Source organism: Erpetoichthys calabaricus, chromosome 2, assembly GCF_900747795.2.
Source record: "Erpetoichthys calabaricus chromosome 2, fErpCal1.3, whole genome shotgun sequence".
In the NCBI taxonomy this organism is placed as follows: Eukaryota; Metazoa; Chordata; class Cladistia; order Polypteriformes; family Polypteridae; genus Erpetoichthys; species Erpetoichthys calabaricus.
In genome coordinates this window covers 25,976,079-26,001,974 of record NC_041395.2, presented here as the reverse complement: position 1 = coordinate 26,001,974, position 25,896 = coordinate 25,976,079, and the positions used below count along the sequence as shown (strand labels likewise).

The following is a 25,896-nucleotide window of genomic DNA, read 5'->3' as shown; positions in this document are numbered from 1 at the left end:
ACTAAAGTTGTGTCCAGGTTTGCATCGCATGCTGTGTCAAGGAAAGTGTTCTTAAAGGAATGCGCCACCCAAAAATGATTCTTTTTGGTTGCTCGGATGACTGAGATAAAATTTAATTTCATGTTTTAATGAATGTGTCCCTAATACTTTACATGAACTTAATTAAATGTCATCTTCCCCAAATCTGCCCAAGCTGTCCAGAGTCCCTTTGCGGTGATTCAATGGATTCCAAATTATCTGCCAATCCACCAAGTTTGGTATGATCTGCAAACTTAAGCAGCATGTTATTTATGTTCCTATCCAAATCATTTATATATATATTACAAATAACAGCAGACCCAGCACTGACCACCGCGTGACACCACTTCACCTCTCAAAAAAACAACTATTGGAACGTCTGTGTGAAAAGGACGTACCGCCTCCAGGCAAAGTCAACTGTAAATATTCGGCTGATGATATGAAAAGCCTTTAAATATAACACAGGGTGGTTAGTGCAAAACACACCAGAGACTTGCAGCAATAACAAGAGGAACCTGCTGCTTCTATTCTTTCAAAGGGTAATAATTAATCAAGTTCATTTTAAATCATGTTTAACATTATTACAATGTTAAGTAATGCTATAGTGCTAAAATGATAGCTTTTCTCTTACATAACATTTAGTTTATTAAATTGTCTCATTAAAATTAAATGTAATTTCTCATCCTAGACTTGGAAAGGTGGAAAAGTCAATATGCGATAATTATGAAAATCTAAAATGTTATTGTACAGAATTCAAATTTCAGTTAAACATATGAAATGAAGTTCTTACAAAATATGACAGAACTTTTTCCTTCTTAGACAAATGTTACTGAGTTATGTGTTACAAACCCTGCCAGACTTGGATTATTAATATTTGTAAATCCGTTTATGGAGATGGGACACGACTTTTCCAGAATTTACTACCAGATGTTTCAAGCAAGGTAGAATCTTGTAATCTTAAAGAACAGGTGTAATGCATCTAATTTGTTCATCTTTGCAACTCTAATCATATTCTAACATATGTGGCTGTCGACGAGTGGTGCCGGCTGAATAAAACTTCCGTCGTAAATCCCCCCGCACCAGTGGGTGTTTGGACATAGCAGGTCGATATAAATACCTAAAAAGTCTTCAGAGCAGTGGTCCTCAAGTTCAATCCTGAAACAGGGTTTTGTTTCAACTGGAGTTTCTTATTTAGAAGGTCTGGAAAGAAAAAAGAATCATCCATCCATCCATTTTCCACCCCGCTGAATCCGAACACAGGGTCACGGGGGTCTGCTGGAGCCAATCCCAGCCAACACAGGGCACAAGGCAGGAACCAATCCTGGGCAGGGTACCAACCCACCGCAGGACACACACAAACACACCCACACACCAAGCACACACTAGGGCCAATTTAGAATCGCCAATCGACCTAACCTGCATGTCTTTGGACTGTGGGAGGAAACCGGATAGCCCGGAGGAAACCCACGCAGACACGGGGAGAACATGCAACCTCCACGCAGGGAGGACCCGGGAAGCGAACCCAGGTCTCCAGGTCTCCCAACTGCGAGGCAGCAGCGCTACCCACTGCGCCACCGTGCCGCCCAAAAAAAAGAATCAGCTCCCGTCAAATTTTTTTTTTACTTTATACACGTGAAGGTGCTAAAACCAGATCTGGCAACAGAATTACTCTGTCTCACCCAGTTTATCAGATATGAAGGTTTAAAATGGAAAACAAAAACAGTATTTGGAGAAAAAAAATATATTTTTATATTAAGATTTTAGTTTCTTCCCACAGTCCAAAGACATGCAGGTTAGATGCATTGGCGATTCTAAATTGTCCCTAGTGTGTGTTTGGTGTGTGTGTTTGTGTCCTGTGGTGGGTTGGCGCCCTGCCCGTGGTTTGTTCCTGCCTTGCATCCTGTGCTGGCTGGGATTGGCTCCAGCAGACCCCCCGTGACCCTGTGTTAGGTTATAGCGGGTTGGATGATGACTGAGTGACTGACTTGAAAAATACTGATAAATTACAAATATAATTGTTTGTGTTATAATAATAATAATTCATTGCATTTATATAGCGCTTTTCTCACTACTCAAAGCGCTCAGCAATTGCAGATTAAGGGCCTTGCTCAAGTGCCCAACAGAGCAGAGTTCCTATTGGCATTTACACCTTCCGATTGCCAGTGTAGATCTCTAGCCTCAGAGCCACCACTGTCACCTGTATTAGTAGGTTGTTGAACCGTGTTAGCCATTACGGATGCAATGAGAAGTCCGAAGAAGGGGCCTGAGTTTCCTCGAAAGCTTGTATATTTTAATCTGTTTAGTTATCCAATAAAAGGTGTTATTTTGCTTGATTTCTCATTGCACATATAACTGTTTCAAATATAATTATCAGCTGCATAAGGTAGTCACATGATATTTGTTTTTTGCTTTTTAAATCCACTTAGGTGTTTCATGCTGTAATGACCGTCAGACATCTTCTAACATAGATTCACTCCACTTTCCGTTATAACATCTCCCAATTTGAATGATGTCCGAGAGAAAAATCCAAATCAAAGTTTATGATTTGGAAAGATATATTTATCATTGTTACTGTTATTTATTATTACTAACCATATTGTGTTTTTGGAAGAATTAATTGGATAGGACTGTCAAACTTTGTTGGGCTGAATGGTCTGTTCTCATCTAGATTGTTCTATTGTTCTAATTTTGCGCTCACGGTGACACAGTGGTAGCTCTGCTGCCTTGCAGTAAAGAGACCAGATGAGTTCATGCTCCCTTTGTGGAGTTTGCATATTCTTCTCAGGTCTGCATGGGTTTCCTCCCACTGTCCAAAGACATGCAGGTCTGCTATATTGGCAGTGATAAGTTAAGCTAAAAAATAGCTTTTTCCCATCTGCCATAAACTTTCTGAAGTCTGAATCTCCTCACTCTGAGATCATTTTTAATTGAACATGTGCGAATAAGCTATATGGGTACAATTGGGCGGCATGGTGGCACAGTGGTAGCGCTGCTGCCTCGCAGTTAGGAGACCTGGGTTCGCTTCCCGGGTCCACCCTGCGTGGAGTTTGCATGTTCTCCCCGTGTCTGCGTGGGTTTCCTCCGGGCGCTCCGGTTTCCTCCCACAGTCCAAAGACATGCAGGTTAGGTGGATTGGTGATTCTAAATTGGCCCTAGTGTGTGCTTGGTGTGTGGGTGTGTTTGTGTGTGTGTCCTGCGGTGGGTTGGCACCCTGCCCAGGATTGGTTCCTGCCTTGTGCCCTGTGTTGGCTGGGATTGGCTCCAGCAGACCCACGTGACCCTGTGTTCGGATTCAGTGGGTTGGAAAATGGATGGATGGATGGTAATGTACTATATACTAATGTAATACAATATAGAATATGTAATGTACTATTCATTAACAGGTGCAATAACAATTTATGCTGCTGTACTTTGAGCAATAATAATTTGCTCTGGTTACTCGATCACTTAACACTGTATACGACATATTTGGAATTATCTGACTTTTCTTTAAATGCACCTTGGGGCTGTCACAAAAAGTGATTTTGTTGTGTTACACAATGACAGATAGATAGATAGATAGATAGATAGATAGATAGATAGATAGATAGACAGACAGACAGACAGACAGACAGACAGACAGACAGATAGATAGATAGATAGATAAATAGATAGATAGATAGATAGATAGACAGACAGACAGACAGACAGACAGACAGACAGACAGACAGACAGACAGATAGATAGATAGATAGATAGATAGATAGATAGATAGATAGATAGATAGATAGATAGATAGATAGATAGATACTTTATTAATCCCAATGGGAAATTCACATTCTTCAGCTGCAGCATACTGATACAATAAATAATATTAAATTAAAGAATGATAATAATGCAGGTGAAAAACAGACAATAACTATGTATAATGTTAAATGTTAACGTTTACCCCCTCCGGTGAAATTAAAGAGTCGCATAGTTTGGGGGAGGAACGATCTCCTCAATCTGTCAGTGGAGCAGGACGGTGACAGCAGTCTGTCGCTGAAGCTGCTCCTCTGTCTGGAGATGATACTATTAAGTGGATGCAGTGGATTCTCCATAATTGATAGGAGCCTGCTGAGCGCCCTTCGCTCTGCCACAGATGTTAAACTGTCTAGCTCCATGCCAACAATAGAGCCTGCCTTCCTCACCAGTTTGTCCAGGCGTGAGGCGTCTTTCCTCTTTATGCTGCCTCCCCAGCACACCACTGCGTAGAAGAGGGCGCTCGCCACAACTGTCTGATAGAACATCTGCAGCATCTTATTGCAGATGTTGAAGGACGCCAGCCTTCTAAGGTAGTATAACCGGCTCTGTCCTTTCTTGCACAGAGCATCAGTATTGGCAGTCCAGTCTAATTTATCATCCAACTGCACTCCCAGATATTTATAGGTCTTACTCCACACAAGGTCCATGTCTCTCTATTTGTCACATCCTAGTTCCCCCTGTCTGTCATTAGGTTGTAGCTGTCTTCCTGTAGTCAAGTGCTTGGTCACACTATGCCAATAAAGCTGTTCAATCTGAAACGTCTTCCAGGTTTCGAGAAGCACCATATTTATAAGTAGCATAGCAGACTGGTGTACCCTGTTGTGGCCCATGGTGGGATAAACAAACAAACCCAAGGCTCTTTGGCCGGCATGAGGATCAGATACTTTGCAATGATTAGTTGCCTGTGTGTGATATCGAGGTAATGACTGTTCCTGATTCACCTACCAGTTCTCTTTTCAGTACACTAGACAAGCTTTTGGGAGTATCTTATAGATTTTGGCCTGTGAATCACCTTTAACTTTTGCCATCATGTACCATTTATTGCAGTTTCTTATTTCTGTGATTTTCTCTGTGACCCCTAGGGAACATTGCAGCGCACCAAACCCTAGACAGGCGCAAGTCCCAGTACAAATAAATGGTTTATTCACAAGAATACCTTAAAGAAATGCACCAAATGTGACATAAACTACATAATTCTTCTCTCTTTCTTTCTCTGTCTTCTCCTCCACACCTCTCAGGCGAGCTTTGTTTGTCCTCCATACCTGACTCCAACTCGACTGGGATGAGGTAGAATGGTCTCTTTTATTTTGGACCTGGGTGTACTTTCAGTGCTAGGGTATAGCCCAACAAAAAATACTTTCGGGTCAACTGGAATTTCTACTAAAGTACAATACAATACAATTTATTTTTGTATAGCCCAAAATCACACAAAGAGTGCCACAATGGGCTTTAACAGGCCCTGCCTCTTGACAGCTCCCCAGCCTTGACTCTCTAAGAAGACAAGGAAGAACTCCCCAAAAAAACCCTTGTTGGGAAAAAATGGAAGAATCCTTGGGAAAGGCAATTTAAAAATAGACCCCTGTCCAGGTAGGTTGGGCGTGCAGTGGGTGTCAAAAAGAAGGGAGGTCAATACAATACAATACAATACACAGAACAGAACACAAGTAATCCTCAATACAGTCAGTCAGTCAGTCATTATCCAACCCACTATATCCTAACACAGGGTCACGGGGGTCTGCTGGAGCCAATCCCAGCCAACACAGGGTGCAAGGAAGGAACAAACCTGGCGGAGTGGTGGCTCTGAGGCTAAGGATCTGCGCTGGTATCCCGAAGGTTGCCGGTTCGAATCCCTGTCACTGCCAAAAGAGATCCTACTCTGCTGGGCCCTTTGGCAAGACCCTTAACCTGTAATTGCTCCAGGGGCGCTGGACCTGTGCTCTGACCCCAAGGGGTATGCGAAAACTAACAAATTCCTAATACAAGAAATTGTATAAGGCAAAATAAAGAACAAAAAAAAATAAATAAATAAAAACCCCAGGCAGGGTGTCATCCCACCGCAGGGCACACACACACACACACACACAATGCACCTAACCTGCATGTCTTTGGACTGTGGGAGTTAGCAGAATTTACCAGTATATGATATCACATAATATGATTTGGATTTGGAAAAGTAGGGATTATGAATCTCCGGTGGCTCCCAAGAGACCCAACAGGGCTGCCTCACAGGACTACAGGTCCCAGCATGAGCTGTGTGGAATCCTGCATACTGCAAGGCACCAGAGAAAATATTCATCAGTGCCCATCTCCCTTAGTCCTTCCTTTTAATTGGCCTCCCAACCGGTTCATGATCTTTGTTTTATCCCGGTCGGGATAGGTGGGTGAAGGAATCTGACATTTGAGGGAAAATGCTTCCATGAATAAGTGACACCAAGATTAAGGCGGCCCATTGGCACAGTGGTAGTGCTGCTGCCTCGCAGTTAGGCGACCCGGGTTCGCTTCCCGGGTCCTCCCTGCGTGGAGAGCGCTTTGAGTAGTAAGAAAAGTGCTATATAAATGTAAAAAAATTATTAAGGAAGACATTTTTGTTGGTCCACATTTTCAATGACAAGATTTTTGAAGAACTGTTAGCCAGGCTGGAGGAAAGCACATGAAAGATACTCAGGAATAATGTTGAGAGTTTTCTTGGCATCTGCAGAACACCCAACTATTGTCCAAGTGGCTGACATCATGCTTCTTCTTCTTCTTCTCTTCTTTATTCCATAGCTGGTGTTTGGAAAGGAGGTCGACCTCTTAGCCAATACGCTGCTGTTGGTGCCGCTGGATTCTGTGCTCTGTTCACCACACTCTTCCATGCTAGTCGATCGGTTGCGACGGTTCTTGCTTCGATTGTTGTCAGTCGCTGGTTCTTTAGATCGTTCTCTACGTGTTTCAACCATGTCATCTTTGGTGCTTGTTGTTGTATCCTCCAATCGGGAGGACGTTTTCTCCATAGGAGTTTGTGCGGTAGTCAATTTCCATCCATCCTACAGATGTGGCCGATCCATCTTAATCGACGTTTTTGAATTTCCTCCGCGATCAATGCCTGTTGATCACACCTTTCTCTGATTGTCTCGTTTCGGAGGCGGTCGCGGAGTGAGACACGGAGAATCTGTCTCAAGCATTGCATTTGGAAGGCATCATGCAAAGCCACGAAGTACATCATATTGCTAAAGATACATTTTTAGCTCAATTGAACCAATGCAATTTCACTATCATTAAGTGACTAAACACTCTAAATTCAAAAAAAATGATTATGTCATGTTTTCCCTAAATTCCTACATGATACAGCCAATCAGAAACATATTTTTGTTCATGTTGAAGCTGTCTTTCATAATCATGAAAATTTTTTTCAGGATTCTATGCTAAATAATCAAGCCTTGACACACAAAGAGGTTTGGGGCAGCCTCCCGTATACTTGACAATTGGCTGCAAAATCTGAGAAAAATGGTTTTTACACACAAGAGTCCAAAACAGAACTGCCCAGGTTAGTAAACATGGCGGCTCTATAGTAGAACGGTAGGAAGAGGAAGGATCTAGACCTGAACCGGAAATTAGGTCATCGAGTTGCAACTTCTTGGAAGGTGGAACCAGAAGTGACATCTTCTAGGGTGGAGCCAGGTGGAATTTCCCGCATTTGGTCTGCGAGGAGATAAGAAAAAGGATCAATGTACTCTGCCACCCCATGGTCTTATCAGGAATTACCTTATTTTGAGCCCTTTACCTGCCTTCCTTGCGCATGTGTGTGACATTGCAAAACTTTTGAAAAAGTCGGTCCATTGACTGCAGGAGCATCTGTTTATGCATGCGTTAGCTTTTTTACTTTTATAAACCCTTCCGTGATTTCAGAAGTTTAAAGTACAAAGGAAAGAGGTCTGTGTTTAAAAATCATCTGCATTTAAATTTATTTTTTGATTTCTCTGAAATTCAGACACAACAGTTCTTTACAGATGTGACAAAGTTCCTGACAAAGAAGATGATTGCAATGGCTGATATCACTGTTGAACCTCATTGGTTTTATTCTTCCTTTTTATTTTGCAGTGCTTTCTAAAACCTTCAGCCAGAATGGTCCTGTACTACAGAGTCTCCTGCCTGGTGGCTTTTCTTCTTCTCTTAACCTTTCCAGTTGTCCATTCTACTCCTACCAAACGCCTTTGTGGGGGTGACCTTGTTGATGCCTTACAATTTGTTTGTGGAGATTTTAGCTTTAGGTGCAATCCAGGCAAGAAGCCCAACCGTAAGAACAAATACTAAATGTTTTTGTGTTCATTTGTAGCTTAATGTACAGTTAGGATTCTGAAAAATTTACTAAAGCATTTTAAATTTGGGTTATTGGGTCAAAAACTTTGCACCTACATTTCATTTCAGTTCTGCACTTTACATTGGAATGAATAATTAAGAAGGGTTGCACAGTAGTAGTGTTCCTGCCTCAAAGTATGAAAACCAGGGATGGCATTTCAGGACCTCCCTGCATGGAGTTTGCACGTTCTCCCCGTATCTGGGGGGGGGGGGGGGGGGGGGGGTGTTCCTCCCACAGTCTAAAGATATGCAGGTTAGGTGAAATTGGCCATAGTTTGTGCTTAAGGTGTGTGTGTGTCTGTGTTCACCCTGTAATGAACTGGCACACTGTCCAGGACTTGGTTCTGCCTAGGCCCTATGCTATCCAGGATAAGCTCCAGCAACCCCCACAATCTTGTTGGGGACTAATAAAGTCCCCTAAGGCACAACAGAAAAATCAGGTAAAATTAGTAAATAAAATCAGTAAGAAATGTAAGAATAAGTACATTTCAAATAAGAAAAAAATATATTGAAAGCTTCAGGTAGATGTGAACAGAAGCTGCATTTAAACATTACAACTGAAGACTTACAGGTGCTTAGTGCTATAGACTGTTAAAAAATAAAACTAAGTCCAGGTTTTCTTAATCTCTTAGTGTCTTGTAGACTACCATATGTTAAATATTTCAGTTTTTTTCTACATATTAGGAAGTTTTTCAAAGCATAAAGAATCAACTTCATATACAAAGAACCCATCCCAGAATAAAATAGTGCTTTGACAAGCAATACTTTTACTAGGAACCACAAAACTCTGTAAAAAACCATAAAGTGCCATTAAAGATCAGCATTTTTAGATTGTACGTGCATGGAATATGAACACCACTTCATGGCATGATATGATTTTACCAATACTTCTAAAAGAAATAAATGATATTTGAAAGTACACTAATGAATTGTTCTGCAGAAGTGTGTCAAGAAACACTATGGGGACTCCTTTATACCAACAGCCATACATCTGCATAATACCTCACAGTGACTGGGACAGACAAGTCAGAAGTTTTCTTTGTTTTTAATTTTCTTGCTATATAGTCATTCTGGTGTGTGTTCAGAACAATGTGCATGTGTGTTTGTGTCTATCTATCTATCTATCTATCTATCTATCTATCTATCTATCTATCTATCTATCTATCTATCTATCTATCTATCTATCTATCTATCTATCTATCTATCTATCTATCTATCTATCTATCTATTGTATAGTGCCTTTTATATCTATCTATCTATCTATCTATCTATCTATCTATCTATCTATCTATCTATCTATCTATCTATCTATCTATCTATCTATCTATCTATCTATCTATCTATCTATTGTATAGTGCCTTCTTTATCTATCTATCTATCTATCTATCTATCTATCTATCTATCTATCTATCTATCTATCTATCTATCTATCTATCTATCTATCTATCTATCTATCTATCTATCTATTGTATAGTGCCTTTTATATCTATCTATCTATCTATCTATCTATCTATCTATCTATCTATCTATCTATCTATCTATCTATCTATCTATCTATCTATCTATCTATCTATCTATCTATCTATCTATCTATCTATCTATCTATCTATCTATCTATCTATCTATCTATTGTATAGTGCCTTCTTTATCTATCTATCTATCTATCTATCTATCTATCTATCTATCTATCTATCTATCTATCTATCTATCTATCTATCTATCTATCTATCTATCTATCTATCTATCTATGAACAACTTGAAATTCCAGAGTCCCAACAACAGTTGAAGTGCCAACCAGGCCACCCCATTGAATATTTCTTCCTAAATCAAAAACTGCAATTAAATAAACAGACACACAGGGGCACTAGTATATAAAATCTTCTTCTACTTCCATCTAACTGGGAGCACCACCCTGCTGGGAGTCTGGGGACTGGTTCTTTTTACATGTTTCAGACCGGAAGGCTTGAGGAAGTGATGAGAGTGTGGTCAGCCAGCTTCTTGGGTCAAGACAGACAGCTACAGTGCCTCCTCCTGTATTGGGGTGGTACTGCATACTTGGTCAGAATCGATAAGGTGATCTTCAGACTCAAATGCATGACTATACATATGGTTATATATAAAAAAAAAACATATGTTACCATCAATGTGTGAAATTAGGCATGGTTTAGGATGCCTAGGAAATCTATGCTTTGCCTAAATAGTATTTATCATTCTGTATAATCCATCCATCCATCCATTTTCCAACCCGCTGAATCCGAACACAGGGTCACGGGGGTCTGCTGGAGCCAATCCCAACCAACACAGGGCACAGGGCAGGAACCAATCCCAGGCAGGGTGCCAACCCACCGCAGATTCTGTATAATGCCTAAGTATTTTATATATATATTCATCTCTCTATACAAAAAATCCAACATTAGTCTGTCTGTCTGTCTGCTTTTCAGGAGAGACCGGATCTAAATCTGTTAAGTAGTTCTCTCCGCTTTTTAGGAGAGAACTACTTAATGGATTTAGATGGTTTTTTTTCTCTAGAATTTGCTTGAACATTTTGCGACTTCTCTCATCGCACTAAGAATCATAGTTCGCTTGCAGGAGCGATATATTTACGCTAATCTGAGACAGAGGCTGTGGGCCGAAGGGAGGGGGAAGCATGACGTCAGGACTAGGGAGCCAGACAGGTTCCTCTTCACTGTCCTGTTTCACTATATATATATAGTAAGAAAATAGGCAAACAAGAAAAAAGGTTTGGGGATCCACCCCATATATTGTCGACAGCCGCAACAATTATCTGTCTCAAAAAAAAAATGGCTTGTGTGGAGTCCAAAACGGGACTGACTTGTAAGATGAGGTGCTGGGCAGTAAGAGGCAGGTCCATTTAGTGTCAAGGTTAGGAGTAGTGAGACTTGAATAGCCCACGCATATGAACATCCATCCATTATCCAACCCGCTATATCCTAACTACAGGGTCACTGGGGTCTGCTGGAGCCAATCCCAGCCAACACAGGGCAGGAAACAAACCCTGGGCAGAGCACACACACACACACACAAAGCACATACTAGGAACAATTCAGGATCGCCAAGGCACCTAACCTGCATGTCTTTGGACTGTGGGAGGAAACCGGAGCGCCCGGAGGAAACCCACGCAGACACGGGGAGAACATGCAAACTCCACGCAGGGAGGACCCGGGAAGTGAACCCAGGTCTCCTAACTGTGAGGCAGCAGCGTTACCACTGCACCACCGTGCCGCCCCACATAAGAACAGTAAATCCTTAATGAACAGAGCAAAAGCAGGTAATTGGTGTATGGATGGGCACAAAATGACAAACACAGCATCTGAGATTAGGACCAATATATACATTATCTAAACCTGTTTATCCAGGGCAGGATCGCAGGAACCTGGAGCCTACCCTAGCAGGTTTAGATGTAAGGCAGGGAAAATCCCTGTTATGCAATACTGTATGTATGATATGGCTGATGTTAAGAATAAGAAGAATATGATATTTCAATTATCTATTTTGAGAGAGAGAGAAAAATTGAAAAAAAGGGGACAAATGTTTTAAAACATAATTCTGCTACTGGATTATTTTCACAATATCAGATATTTTGAGCTGTGAATATAAACTAAAAAAAATAAATTAATACATTTAGAATAAATACAAAAACACATTAGTAGGTTTAGTTTTTCACCAGTTGGCTGACTCTCTTCGCCTACCTACCTGTAGTTCAGTAGAGAGATTGCTAACTCAGGAATTTTACAAGGTTTGCAATGCAACTATTTTAACACAAAAGTGATTGGTCAGTATCAATATGCTGATCTCGTATGATGACCGTCAGTCTCTCGATCAGTGCCATTTTATATTTAGAAAGGATTTCTCCTGTGGCAGGTGAATTATAGTCAACAAAAAGCAGGCACCTGAGAAATAAACTGAAACGTTACTCTCTTGTGATTTTTTATGTCCATACAGTAAAGGTTCAGTTGATCAGCACATTCCGATTTCAGGCATTTGAATTACATCAAACACAAAGAAAGGTGGCACAGTAAATCGCTTTCTATTTCACACACTTGACAAGCCTGTATTCATCTTGCTCTGTCACTGCAAATGCTTTGTGAACACCCGCCCTCCATCACCAGCCGCCGTTCACTGGATGGATATATGCGGCGGCTCATGGTGGATGACTTTCTGTTTAAGAGTTAAAGGTTACAAGGGTTAAAGACTAACGGCAAGAATATTCATTCAAAAATGAAAACTAAAAATATTTTAGTATATTATTATTTTATTTCAGTTAGTCTTTCCAGCTACTTTAACAGTTTCGTTTAGTTTTAGTTTTCATTTCGGCTTTGTTAATTATTTTATTTCAGTTTACAAAAATGTTTTTTTAACAATAGTCTCAGTTTTGATTTTAGTTTTTTTGTTAACTATAACCATGAGGTACACTCCAAAACGCAAACAAATCGCTCCTGCAAGAGAACTATGATATTTAGTGCGATGAGAGAAGTCGCAAAATCAACCGAAATGTTTAAGCAAATTATAGAAAGAAACACAATGTAAATCTCTTAAGAAGTTTTCTCGTGAGAAGCAGACAGACATACAGACAGACAACACTGGATTTTGGATATATACATATATATATATATATATATATATATATATATATACTGTATATATATATATATATATACTGTATATATATAAATTTTCGATATGTTGAAAACTTAAAAGCTAAAATCATTTAAATTCATTGTGTTCCACATATCACTCATTACCTCAGTATGACAAAGCAAAACCAGTATTTTAGGAATTTTTGCAAATCTGTTAAATATAAATAACAGAAATATCACGTTGACAAAATATGGAGTCCACCTGTGGTCAATTCAATTGATTGGAGGGAGCAGGAAATACACACACCTGTCTATAACTCTCTAGAAGGTCCACTGTTGAAAATGTGTATTACAGAAAAAAATAAAAAATAAATAAAAACATGAGGTTGAAGAAATTGCCTGCAGAGCTTTGAAAAAAGATTGAAATAAGATCAGGGGAAAGGCTTCAAAAAATGCAGCATTGAAGATTCCCACAGTGGCCTCCTTAATTTTTAAATTGAAAAAGTTTGGAAAAACTTCAACTCCTTCTAACTCTGGCTGTCCGACTAAATTAGGCAATCAGGGTAAAAGGGAGGTAACGGTCACTCTGGCTAAGCTCCAGAGAACCTGTGTGGAGATGGAAGAAACTTCTAGAAAAACAACCAGCACTACAACAGTCCGCTAATCTTGTCTTTTTGACAGAATGGCCAGATGCCTTTTCTCAGTGAAAGTCACATGGAAACCCATTTAGAGCAATAAGACATGTAAATGACTGTCATACTATGAGAAACAAGATTCTATACTCTGATAAATTAATCTTTAACTGTTTGGGCTCAATTCTAAGCATCAGGTCTGGAGGAAACCAGGCATTGCTTATCACCTGTGCAATAATATTACAGTGTCGAAGCATGGTGATGACAGCATCATGCTGTGGTGTTGATTTTCAGTGCAGGAACTGGGAGACTTGTCAGGGTGGAGGAAAATCCGTAAAGAGATATCCTCAATGAAAACCTGTTCCAGAGCACTCTGGACATCAGACTGGGATGAAGGCTCACCTTCCAACAGAACAATGACCCTAAACACAAAGCAAAGACAACACAGGAGTGGGTTACGGTCAACTCTAGAAATGTCTTTGAGTTGCCCAGCCAGAGCCTGGACTTTAACCCAATCAAAGATCTGTAAAGTTACCTGAAAATCACAATCCACCAATGGTCTCCATCCAACATGACAGTATTTGAAAGAATCTGCAGAAACGAATGACAGGAAACCCCCAATTCCAGACTTGTAAAGCTTGTCACTTTAAACCAAAGGAGACACCAAGCTCGAATCGCTGCCAAGGTCCTTCAGTTGAGTCTGAATACTTTTATAAATGTGATATTTCAATGTTTTTTTAAATACATTTTGCAAAAAATGTCTAAAATCCTGTTTTTGCTCTGTCATTCTATGGTTTTGAGTGCTGTTTGATGAGACTAAGAATTCATTGAAATGATTTTCACACAAGGCTGCAAAATAAGAAAATGTGTAAATAGTGAATGGGCTGGAATACATTCTAAAGGCCCTGAATATACAGTGTGGTATTTAAAGAGAGACAGGCAGAGATACACAAGTGTATCCTGGGCATATTCCAACAGCATCGATTAGATGCACAATACAGATGAACCAGGAATGGTAAAAAAAAGACACCAGGCAAATTTAAATGTGCCACTCAGTATTACTATTTACAAAATGTTACATAGTTTACAGAAAGTTCAACCACACCCACTGAAAAGGTATAAATACATTAAAAACTATCAAATAACTAAGAATTGCAGTTTTTTTAATGAAGAGCATCTCACAAATTCCTCGTTTCCTCTTCATCTTTTTCTACTCCTATGTGGGGTCAATGTGCTTAATCAATCTTCTCCATTAAGCTCGGCCCTGCACCTACTTCTCTATCAAATCCTTTCTATCTATCTATAATAATAAAAGGCAAAGCCCTCACTGACTGACTCACTGACTCACTCATCACTAATTCTCCAACTTCCCGTGTAGGTGGAAGGCTGAAATTTGGCAGGCTCATTCCTTACAGCTTACTTACAAAAGTTAGGCAGGTTTCATTTCGAAATTCAAAGCGTAATGGTCATAACTGGAACATATTTTTTGTCCATACACTGTAATGGAGGAGGCGGAGTCACGTATCGCGTCATCACGCCTCCTACGTAATCACGTGAACTAAAAACAAGGAAGAGATTTACAGCACGAGTCACACGCGGGAACGAAGGTAAATGACGTTAATTTTTGACTGTCTTTTAATACTGTGTAAGCATACATATTAACACATGTGCAATTAAACGTGTGCATTTACGGGGTGATTTCTCAGGCTTAAAAGCTCACCTTTTATCAAACGCGGGAACAAAGGTAACTGACGTTGTTCACTGTCTTTTAATACTGTGTAACCATACATATTAACACATGTGCAATTAAACGTGTGCATTTACGGGCTGATTTCTCAGGCTTAAAAGCTCGCCTTTTACTAAAAAGGTAAATGCAAAACTATTTTCAATCACTTTATTGAAACGCTCCCGTTAAGGATTGCAATAACATATTCGCGAGATAAAAGAACGAAGTAGGGGGAAATGGAGGAAGAGCCGCAAACAGCTAAGAGCAAAAAATTAATTAAACAATTGAGAACGGAGCGAGTTAAGCATACAAGCATGTTCATAAGGGAAAGAAAGCACGGTGTAAAACGTAAGTTTAAATTAAGTTTATAGAAACGCTCCCGCTGCGGATTGCAATAACATATTCGCGAGATAAAAGTTTAATGAGAACACACGAGGTATAAACGAACCACACGCCGTGGCGCAACGTTAGGGGCAACAGTTTCAACCATTCTATGATCTGCTTCTCGCAACTGAAAGACGGCACATGGCGGATGTTAGCCGACTTGCTGACCGCAACGTTAGGGGCTTCACCTATGGCGCTGACGCCACATCTCAGTGCCAACACTTTGCAGACTGTACTTAAAAGACACGCCCTCCTCACTGGACAGTTAAAAACACCAATCAAACTAACGATGACATCAAGTATTACCCAATCAAAAGTAGGAAAGGAGGCATCTTCATAAAATGCGTGTGGGATGATTTGCATGAGACGCTGCTTTAAAAAAAAAAATGATTAAAAAAAATACGGGATAAATCCCATCCAGTATTGATTCAAAACGGGACGCGCAATTTCATTCTCAAACGCGGCACGATTCCGTATTTTAAAGGACGGGTGGCAACCCTACAGTGCCAGGTAACCACCCATACAATCAGATTGTGATTCAGACTAGGAATGCATTGAATGTAATTACCCCGATCTACATACAAGGCGAAAGTCTTGCAACATTCAAAGATGATGGTTTGGGATAATTAGTACTTATTAAGTACACCATGGAACATAAAAGAGCTTATGAAGCCTTGATCCGAAAAAAGCAAGATCTCAGAGATCGTAAAAAAAAAAAAGGAGGTAATGTCGTTTTACTCGCTGTAGATTTTAGTCAAACATTACCAGTTATTCCACGAGGGAGACCAGCAGACGAACTCAACGCGTGTTTAAAATCCATGCTTCTCCCACGGTGGGTTATATGTCGCGTGTTCTCGGGTAGGTACACCAAAAAATGTATACATTTAAGCATGTAATGGGCAAAGAAAAAATTAGGTATACCCGAAGGCACTGCAGTAGTACTCAATGTAACTTTACTTCTTAAATGTTAATGTTTTACTGTTTAATAATTTATACGCTTCTTATATATTGTTCAAATTCTTTTATCAAAATACCAGTGACAGCGCAATGCACGATAACATGGAGTGAATACACCATACGCATCTGCCCACGGCCGCCCTGGTGTGCGCAGATAGGAGTTGATTCTAAAATAAAATAAACATAAAAAGAGTAATACAATCATCACCCATAAAGCGGATAGCGGACGTGACGTATTATATGTGTACCACATTTCAAGTCAATAGGTGAAACGGTTTGCAAGCTACAGGTGATTTAAAATCCTGGACAGACCAACGAAAAGCCACGGTAGCAAATTATAGAAGAAGATTTTACTGTTTAATAATTTATATTTATATGAAATGTGCTTCTTATATATTACTTCATATTCTCATATGATAATGATGTTAATGTTGTTTATATTGATTTCTATGTTATTGTAAGTGCATCTATGTGTGTATATGTATGTATGTATATAAAATATATATATATAAAATATATATATAAAAAATATATGTGTATATGTATATATAATATATCTCTATGTGTGTGTATATGTGTATATGTATATATATATGACAGCAACACTCATAACAATGACAACACAATTACATTGACAATCATGTTACGTTATTTTTAAAATGTTTCCTTTACTTTTTCATAACCTCTTTAACACACTACTTCTCCGCTGCGAAGCGCGGGTATTTTGCTAGTCTATTATAAAAAGAAATCTCCTGTCCTGAAAAGCAAAATGCAAGTCTACAATACGCGATAATCTTGAAAGACATTTTAAAGACCCGCGAGACCAAGGAGACTTGCCACGGTGCGTCTCGCTGGGACCGTAAACATGAGACTTGGTGCCAAGAGATTGTCCCAGGGCCGTAGCAAAAAGGACAGCGGCTGTACAGGCATGAAAAAAGCGCAACAGAAGCTACCTCAACCGAACGCGAGCAGCGTTATACATCCTGCAAGAAAGAATTCAATCACGCCTGCGGCCAGAAATAAAAGACAGGCATTGCTTTTACAACGTCACGCGAGACCAGGCAGTGAGCCATCATTTAAAACAAGTCAACAGACCTCTAAGCTAGCAGTTGTTGGATTGCTTTTGGCAGGCAAGCATCGTGTGCTCTGAGCTCTTAAAACAACGACATGCGACAGGCAGAAGAGGCAGCCAGCAAGCAGGAAAAAGACAGAAAATGATCCAAAGGCATATCCTTAGCGTACATTCAGCTGCAACATCCTTCACAACACGAGCAGTATTATAAGTCTGGGAAGAAAGAGATGTAAACACGCGCGGGGCAGGAAATAAAGAAACAAGTATTGTTTTTACAAAAGTTTTTAAAGTAAAAGTGAAAATAATGCATATGTAACAATTCACAAGAAAATAACAATCTCTTTAAATTGTAGATTGCCTGCCAAAGGTAAAGTCATCCCTGATGAATGGGGACGTGGGAATGAGGGGTCCTTTCATCGGATTAGCGCTATTTCAGATGTGGAATGGCAAAATGAGGGAGGCAGCTCGATGACTGAGGTCTCCAGGACTTAAAACAAATCCAAATCATATTATGTGATATCATCTAACGTGAAATTCTACTCCGTAATTCTAGAATTTTTATTTTTATACTGTATTGAGGATTTATTCTGTTCTATATATTGTACTGTATGGCTCAGAATTTAAAGACAATGAGTAAAATGACAAAGTAGAACTTCATAAAGACGTTTACAAACGTTGGCGTTAAACACATGCAGAGCAGGTTAGAGACTATGAAACCAGGGAAATTAAAAAGGCTAAAAAAAAAAAAAAAAACAGGGCTATACACATGTGGAGAAAGTTAAAGGATATGAAAGTAGGAAAATTAGAAAATATAAAAAAAGAAAGTAAAGATCGCAGTAGCACAAACAAACAAACTGCCTCATTTAACTATGCACCAGTCTAACTTTGGTTTTGCATAATAATTACTACACTATTGCACCTTAACACTTAATTCTACTTTATGCACATAATTTTACTTATTTATTATGTTCTACTATACTGTTATCTTTCGATCTATGACTTTTTGTTAATCTAACTGATATTCTTCTAACTTTGCACAGTTTTTGATAAGCGGATCAGGATGCATTTCACTGCGTGTTGTCCTGTATAACTATGCATGTGACAAATAAAGAATCTTGAGAATTTCAAAAACGGAGTTTACCGCACATGCATTTATTAGTTACTTTGATCAGGTATATACTGTATATTTATCTGTCTGCTTATTTAAAAAGCTACATTTACCCCAGGAGTCAAAAATGCTCTGTCTAGCCCTTGTACAAAAACCTAGACAAAAGCTGGGGTATCACCTTGGTAACCCCATGTACTTTTGGAACTGTGAGAGGAAAATAGCACGACTTTACAGACAGGAGTCCAATGCAGAACTCTACTTACTTTTTTACTTTGTAAAAAAAATTGTTAAATGCTGATGATGTAGATCGTTTTGTCTGTGCTGAAATTCCAAACAGGGAAACCTGTCCTGACCTCATTAAAAAGATTCAGCATATTGGGACTCGCAAGATTACAAATATTGTTTTTACAGAAGTTCTGAAATAAAAGTGAAACTAATGAAATAGCAACAATTCAAAGAAAAAAACAATCTTAAAAGTGTGTATCCGGAAAACCAAACACAGGGGTTGGCGAGCGAAGCCAACTTTGGCCTCCCTTGTTTTCTCTTCCCCTGTACTTCTATTCTCATCACTCTTTTGCCTACATATTCATTGTCTCTCCTCATCGCATGTCTATTCCACTTTGACCTACTTTCCTGTACTATCTTAGAAATTTCTAACACTTTTGTTGTACCTTCCACTTGTCTCACTGCTTATTCTGTTCTTTTTTGTAACTCCACACAAACAGTCTTCTTTTCCTACGCTCCTTTACTATCCCTACAGTTAGCTACATATATCACTGCTGACCTGCCACTGTCTTTAAAACCTGAACTTTAACCTGTGCCTTAATTCTTAAATCACACAATACTCCTGATACCTTCTTCCAATTGTTCCATCAACACAACCCTTTGTGGGTTACCTCTGAATCTAACTCCCTGTCTCGTCTACCAATCCTAGATATTTAAATTTATCCATTCTTTCCCCTACAGGCTAACTTCTGAAACCTGATCATCATTAAACCTCAGATATTCTGTCTTCTTCCTCTTTATCTTCAGTTCTCATCTTCCAAAGCCCTTCTCCATTCTTCCAACTTCCTTCCCACTTCCTCTTTCAGGTGCTACACAACCTACAGTCATCAACAAAACACCTGCACCAAGGGGGAATGGTCTTTAATTCCATGACTCAACAGATCCATAACCAGATCAAAGAGGTCCGGACTTAAAGAAGATCCGTGGTGCAGGCTGACTGGCAACCTGTCTGTTACCACAACACTGCTCCTCACCCGAGTCCTCATTCCCTCATACTGTACATATTCTGGACAATCCTCACATACTTCTCTTGATGTGACACTCTATCATAAGCCCTCTCCAAAACAGTAAACACCATATGCAAAGCTTTCTGTTTTTCTCGATACTTCTCTATGAGCTGTATCAATGCAAAGACTGCATCAATTGTTCTTCTCCCTGGCATAAAACCAAACTGCTCCTTCCCTATGGTGGTCTTCTTCCAAACTTAACCCTTCTCACGAATTTTCCTTAGATGTGAAATTTATCCATATAGTTTCCATAATCCTGACTAACTCCCTTCTCCTTCTTTTAAATGGGTACAGACACTCTGTTCTTCTACTCATCTGGTATTCTCTCCTCTTCACAGTACATTCTTTGTTTAATCCTGTACTAAACTAATTGCAGTTTGCTTCAGGTGTAGCACACCAGGCAGAAATATTTAATAAATCATGCCATATAAAGCTGTTGTGAACAGAAGGCTTGGAGTAAGTCTGTAAAAATGTAATTAATTGGCAAATGTATGCAGGAAGATTAAGGGAGTGGGTGTGGTAAAAATTATGTAAGGGCAAAAGCTATGAAATGGTAGGTGGAGATTTAACTATTTCAGAAGCAATGCTTTTCTTATGTGGTGTGCCCATGGCCACAATCACCAGTCTATGAACAATAATATAAAAATACATCCTACCAGTTACCAATTATAAAATTCCTACTAATGTCTATTTGAATTCTTAAGAGTGTACAGTATCTAGTCAGAAACAGCTTCTCATGAAACAGCTTTCCAATACCAATCATGGATTCAGAAACATTCATAATCTAAATATTTGATGACTATGTGTTTGAAAAGCATTATATGGTAACTTCAAATACATTGAAAGATTACTGACAAACTTACAGGAGCTGGTCACCCTTCTAAATTCAGCCCATGTATGCACTGAAAGAATGTTTCAGAACTGCAGCTGAATGTTTACATTTCCAAAGAAATTGCAGTAATGGTCGTGGTCTATCTGTCAGAAGGTGATTGAACAAACTATATTATGTCAATATTATTGTGCACAGTGATGTTCTAAAAATACATGTCAAGGGTTTACCGTATATACTAAATTCTTCCGTGGATAAGTCAGGACTTGACTGTGGAAAACTCACGCTATTGGTCCAGGAGATTATGATATGCTAACGCCCACCCGAGAGAGTAATCACGGAGCACACTGCCTTTTTTTCTAACCTCTCTCTCTCTATTGTGCCTATGTGACCACAAGGTAATACCCAAACTATTCCGAAGCAACGTTTGCACTGATTTGTGTTTTTTGCATCTTACACCCTCATACACCTTTATCGTAAGAGCATCCCTTATCTACGATGGAGCATTCAATCAGAAGAAAATATGTAGCTGGTTTTAAATTAAACGTCGTTGAAGTAGCGAAAGAAATTGGTAACTGCGCTGCTGCAACAAAATTTGATGCGTCTGAGAAACTGGTGCAAGATTCGAGGAGGCAAGAAGATTTAAAAAAAAAAAAAATAAGTGTGCCATTTTTGAACGGGTATATAAGTCGGGTCTGATTTTATGATCACTTTTTCGGGTTTCAAGACTCGACTTATATTTGAGCATATATAGTATATATTTTCACTAACCTCCTTAGGAACTCTGGTCCTGGGGCCTCATGCATAACGGCGGCGTAGAATTCACACTAAAACATGGCGTATGGACAAAAGCGGAAATGTTTGTATACACAAAAAAATCCAGATGCATGAATCTATGCATACGCCAACTTCCACATTCTTCGGCTACATAAATCCTGGTCAGCGTAAAAACTAATGCACGTGTACGTGCCTGCTGCCACTCCCCACTCTCCCAGAATTATGCCTCTTTGAATATGCAAATCAATAAAATAGCCCTTAATCTCAGCGTTCTGTGAAAAGATATTGGCAAAAGCACAGGGGAAAATAGAAGAAGTTCAGTGAATACCAAGTGGAGGCAAGGAAAACCAAATTTTTTTTGGTTTAAACAGTGGTATAAATAACAAAAGGAAGTTGATCGAGTGACATAGAGTGTCGGAGAAACTCAAAAGCTCAAGTTCACAAAGTCGCACAGTGCCCGAACTAAAAAAAGAAGTTGTCAGATATCAAAGTTGTCGTGAAAAGGCAAGTTGTAGCCCACCATCTGAGTCATATTGAAGCCTATTAGGGTACAGAGAAAAGACAAAAAATAGGCATGCAGTGGCAAAAAAAAACCTTGAAATGTCAAACTTTAATCTCAAACTTTCCACTTTAATCTCGTAGTTTATTTTGTCATTAAAGTAGAGAAAAGCCAAGCAAAATGACACCTTTTATTGGCTAACTAAAAAGATTACAATATGCAAGCTTTTGAGGCAACTCATTACATCTTGCCTGATGAAAGGGCAAATATATATATATATATATATATATATATATATATATATATATATATATATATATATATATTTTAGATGCCTTAATTTGTTTCTCCCGTCATTAGGTCAGAGACCTGTGTGTTCCTGAAGGTTATGACCACTAGATTACAATGTAACTGATTTTTGTCAAACGAATTTGTTCTCAAACCTAATTACTCAACATTCTTTTTTAGTGCGGATCTTTCGCTTCATTTTTACTTTCTCTTGTATGTAGTATAAAGAAAGTATTGTAATTGTCCAAAGATTCAGTGTTGAGATTTTGATGAATGTCAACGTTTTAGACCACCCTGACTTTCTTGTATACGAAGTATAGGGAAAGTACTTGGAATCCTCCAAAAATTCCATTTTGAGATTTTGATGAATTTCGATGTTTTAGAACTCCCTGAGTCCAAAAATACCATTTTTGGAATTATGTCTCTGTGTCTGTCTGTCTGTGTGTATGTGTATAAACACGATAACTTCAGTACGCTTTCAGTTAGGTCAACCAAATTTTGCATACAAGTATTAGGTAGAAAACGCAGATTTCTATCAACTTTTTGGCTATTTCCACTAACCAGAAGTGGTACTTTACCTTTTATTCATGCAGCTACAGAGTCTAATTGATTCAATTTTACTTTTATAATAATTGCTCAATATATTATAAATTTGATTTGATTTGTTGTTGATGGTTCTTTAATGTACATAATATAATTATTGTATTGCGGTTTACTCCTCAAATATCCATCCCATATCTGAGTAAATTATAAAGTCTAGGGGAGACCACTCCTGATTTATTTTTTTTATACTTTTGTTACTATGCACGATTTTTCGACCTCTCGGTTTCGACCCCATTTTTGCCTTCTGCCTATGTCTAATCTCCTGGCCCTACTCAAAAAATACTTTTACTAGTTCTTACTTGCCTAACAGTTAATGATAATTTCACTGGAATTTTACAAAGTTTTGTTTACACAGAGAACTGTAGACAAAAGGAATACTTTAATAAGAATTCCAGTGGCTCTGAGGCTAGGGATCTGCACTGGCAATCGGAAGGTTGCCGGTTCGAATCCCGTAAATGCGAATAGGGACTCTGCTCTGTTGGGCCCTTGAGCAAGGCCCTTAACCTGCAATTGCTAAGCACTTTGAGTAGTGCGAAAAGCACTATATAAATGCAAAGAATTATTAGTAGGGCTTTAGGGAACTTCAGAACCTGTTGGTGTTGCTTTGGAAAAATTACGTGAATAAGAATCATGAGCATTGTTGAAATGAATGGTCTGTTCTTGTCAAAATTTTCTCTATTGTTCAACTTTTGTTAATGGTGATAGGAAGGAGTTCCATCTTACTTTTTTCTTTGGCCCAATAACCATCCTGGGATACATCTTTAAGTTAGCGCTACGGAACCTTCGGTTTTCAAAAATGTGAAAGACGTTTTTGAAGGATACAGAAAACAAATGCATGGGGCTCAGATTATTGAACAAGCACCTCCTTAGGTTTTCTAGCCCATTTTGGGTTGTGTTGATTGAAGCAAGGAGAAAAGTAACAATATAATCTTTGAGATGCCATGAGGCGGTCCAGTGCTCCATGTGTGCTACCTCATACATCCATATTACAAGACTGTATTCTGCCCACTAATGCTTACATGCTTCGACAGCTTAGCAGAGACTGGTTAAGTAACTGAGGGCACACAAAATTAGCGAGTGAGGGCTCAGAACTGTCCTACCTTGTGCCCTGTGTTGGCTGGGATTGGCTCCAACAGACCCCCGTGACCCTGTGTTCGCATTCAGCAGGTTAGAAAATGGATGGATGGATCAGAACTGGCATTGCAGGGCTTCAGCTTAAAAAAAGAAGGGTCAATAAATCCTTGATTACTAGCTAAGAGAGTGTGAGAAGCTTGTCACTTATCCTACATGTTGCTATATACTGTGTACGATGATCCTTGCATACTAATTGTGGCATTTTCTAATTTATTTCTAGGTGCACGTTACAACAAGTTCAACATCTACAATGACTGTTGCCTTAATCCTTGTTCTCTGTCATATTTGGAAGAATACTGCCATCAATAAATGTGATTGTCTTTTATGTTAAACTATAATGTTAAAACATAAATAATACTATTCAACAACACAGTCTCTGGTGTTTGCTTCGTGTTGGCTATGCCATATGTAATATAATTTGCAAGTCATTGCACTTGTTGTAGATTTTACACCTTAAGGCATTTAAAGACCTAGTTCATCAGGTGTGATTTCCCCAAAAGTCCAGTTTAATTAGCACAGTGGTTCCCAAACTCAGTCCTGGGGACCCCCTGTGGCTGCAGAGTTTTGTTCCAACCAGATTCACAATCAATGATATTAATCAATAACAAGTCGTCTCATTTAATTAGATGGTCTTTTTTAGTCTTCTCTTATTCTTCATTCAGAAAAAAAACAACTGCATGTTTTTTACATTTATAAGATATTTAGAAATATGTCTGTTTTTTTCTAAAGTTATAAATGCTTAACTCTCTTCTGTTGCTTTCCTATTATTTTCCCCTTTTCCTGTGTAGTTTGCTCCCTTCATTTAACCCATCCATCCATCCATCTATCCATTTTCCAACCTGCTATATCCTAACACAGGGTCATGGGGGTCTGCTGGAGCCAATCCCAGCCAGCACAGGGTGCAAGGCAGGAACAAATCCAGGGCAGGGTGCCAACCCACCGCAGGGCACATACACACACACACACACGCACCAAGCACAATTTAGGATCGCCAATGCACCTAACCTGAATGTCTTTGGATTGTGGGAGGAAACCAGAGCACCCGGAGGAAACCCATGCAGACACAGGGAGAACATGCAAACTCCAAGCAGGGAGGACCCGAAAAGCGAACCCGGGTCTCCTAACTGCGTCACCATGCCGCCCTTCATTTAATCTAAAGTAAAACCAAACAGAAAGAAAGAAAAGGGATGAACCCAGCCACAGGGGATAAACCAGCCACAGGGGATGCACAAACCAGTGTGTTTCTTCGTGCCAGTCCCAAGCCCGGATAAATGGAGAGGGTTACGTCAGGAAGGGCATCCGGTGTAAAATTTTGCCAGATCAATATGCGAACAACAAAACAAATTTCCATACAGGATCGGTCGAGGCCCAGGTTAACAACGACCACCACCTGTACTGTTAGCCAACAGGATGCTGGCAGAAATTGGGCTACTGTTGGCCGAAGAAGAAGAAGGGAGACATGTCCGGAGGCAGGAGAAGAGGAGGAAAGTAAAGAGAGTGGAATTGAGGGTAGGGACTTTGAATTTTGGCAGTATGACTGGTAAGGGGAGAGAGTTAGCAGATATGATGGAGAGAAGGAAAGCTGATAGATTGTGCGTACAAGAGACTAAATGGAAGGGGAGTAAGGCCAGGTGGATCGGAGGTGGATTCAAATTGTTCTATCATGGTGTGGATGGGAAGAGAAATGGGGTAGGAGTTATTCTGAAGGAACAGAATGTCAAGGGTGTTTTGGAGGTGAAAAGAGTGTCAGACAGAGTAATGATTATGAAGCTGGAAATTGGAGATGTGATGATGAATGTTGTTAATGCATATGCACTGCAAGTTGGGTGTGCAATGGGTAAGAAAGAAGATTTTGGAG

The 25,896-nt window shown here is 39.4% G+C and overlaps 2 long non-coding RNA genes across 2 annotated transcripts in view; one reads left to right on the top strand and one right to left on the bottom strand.

The window, feature by feature from the left end:
- Nucleotides 1-389: 389 nt before the first annotated feature.
- LOC114645700 (uncharacterized) lies at nucleotides 390-24,406 on the top strand. The gene is made up of 3 exons (XR_003715171.2): nucleotides 390-557; nucleotides 7,882-8,077; nucleotides 24,259-24,406. It is a non-coding gene; the product is annotated as an uncharacterized LOC114645700 (long non-coding RNA).
- Nucleotides 23,821-25,896, bottom strand: part of LOC127526814 (uncharacterized) — a 41,996-nt gene continuing 39,920 nt past the window's right edge. Inside the window, exon 3 of the long non-coding RNA XR_007934252.1 lies at nucleotides 23,821-24,000. This is a non-coding gene — a long non-coding RNA (uncharacterized LOC127526814). The remainder of the gene's footprint in view (nucleotides 24,001-25,896) is intronic.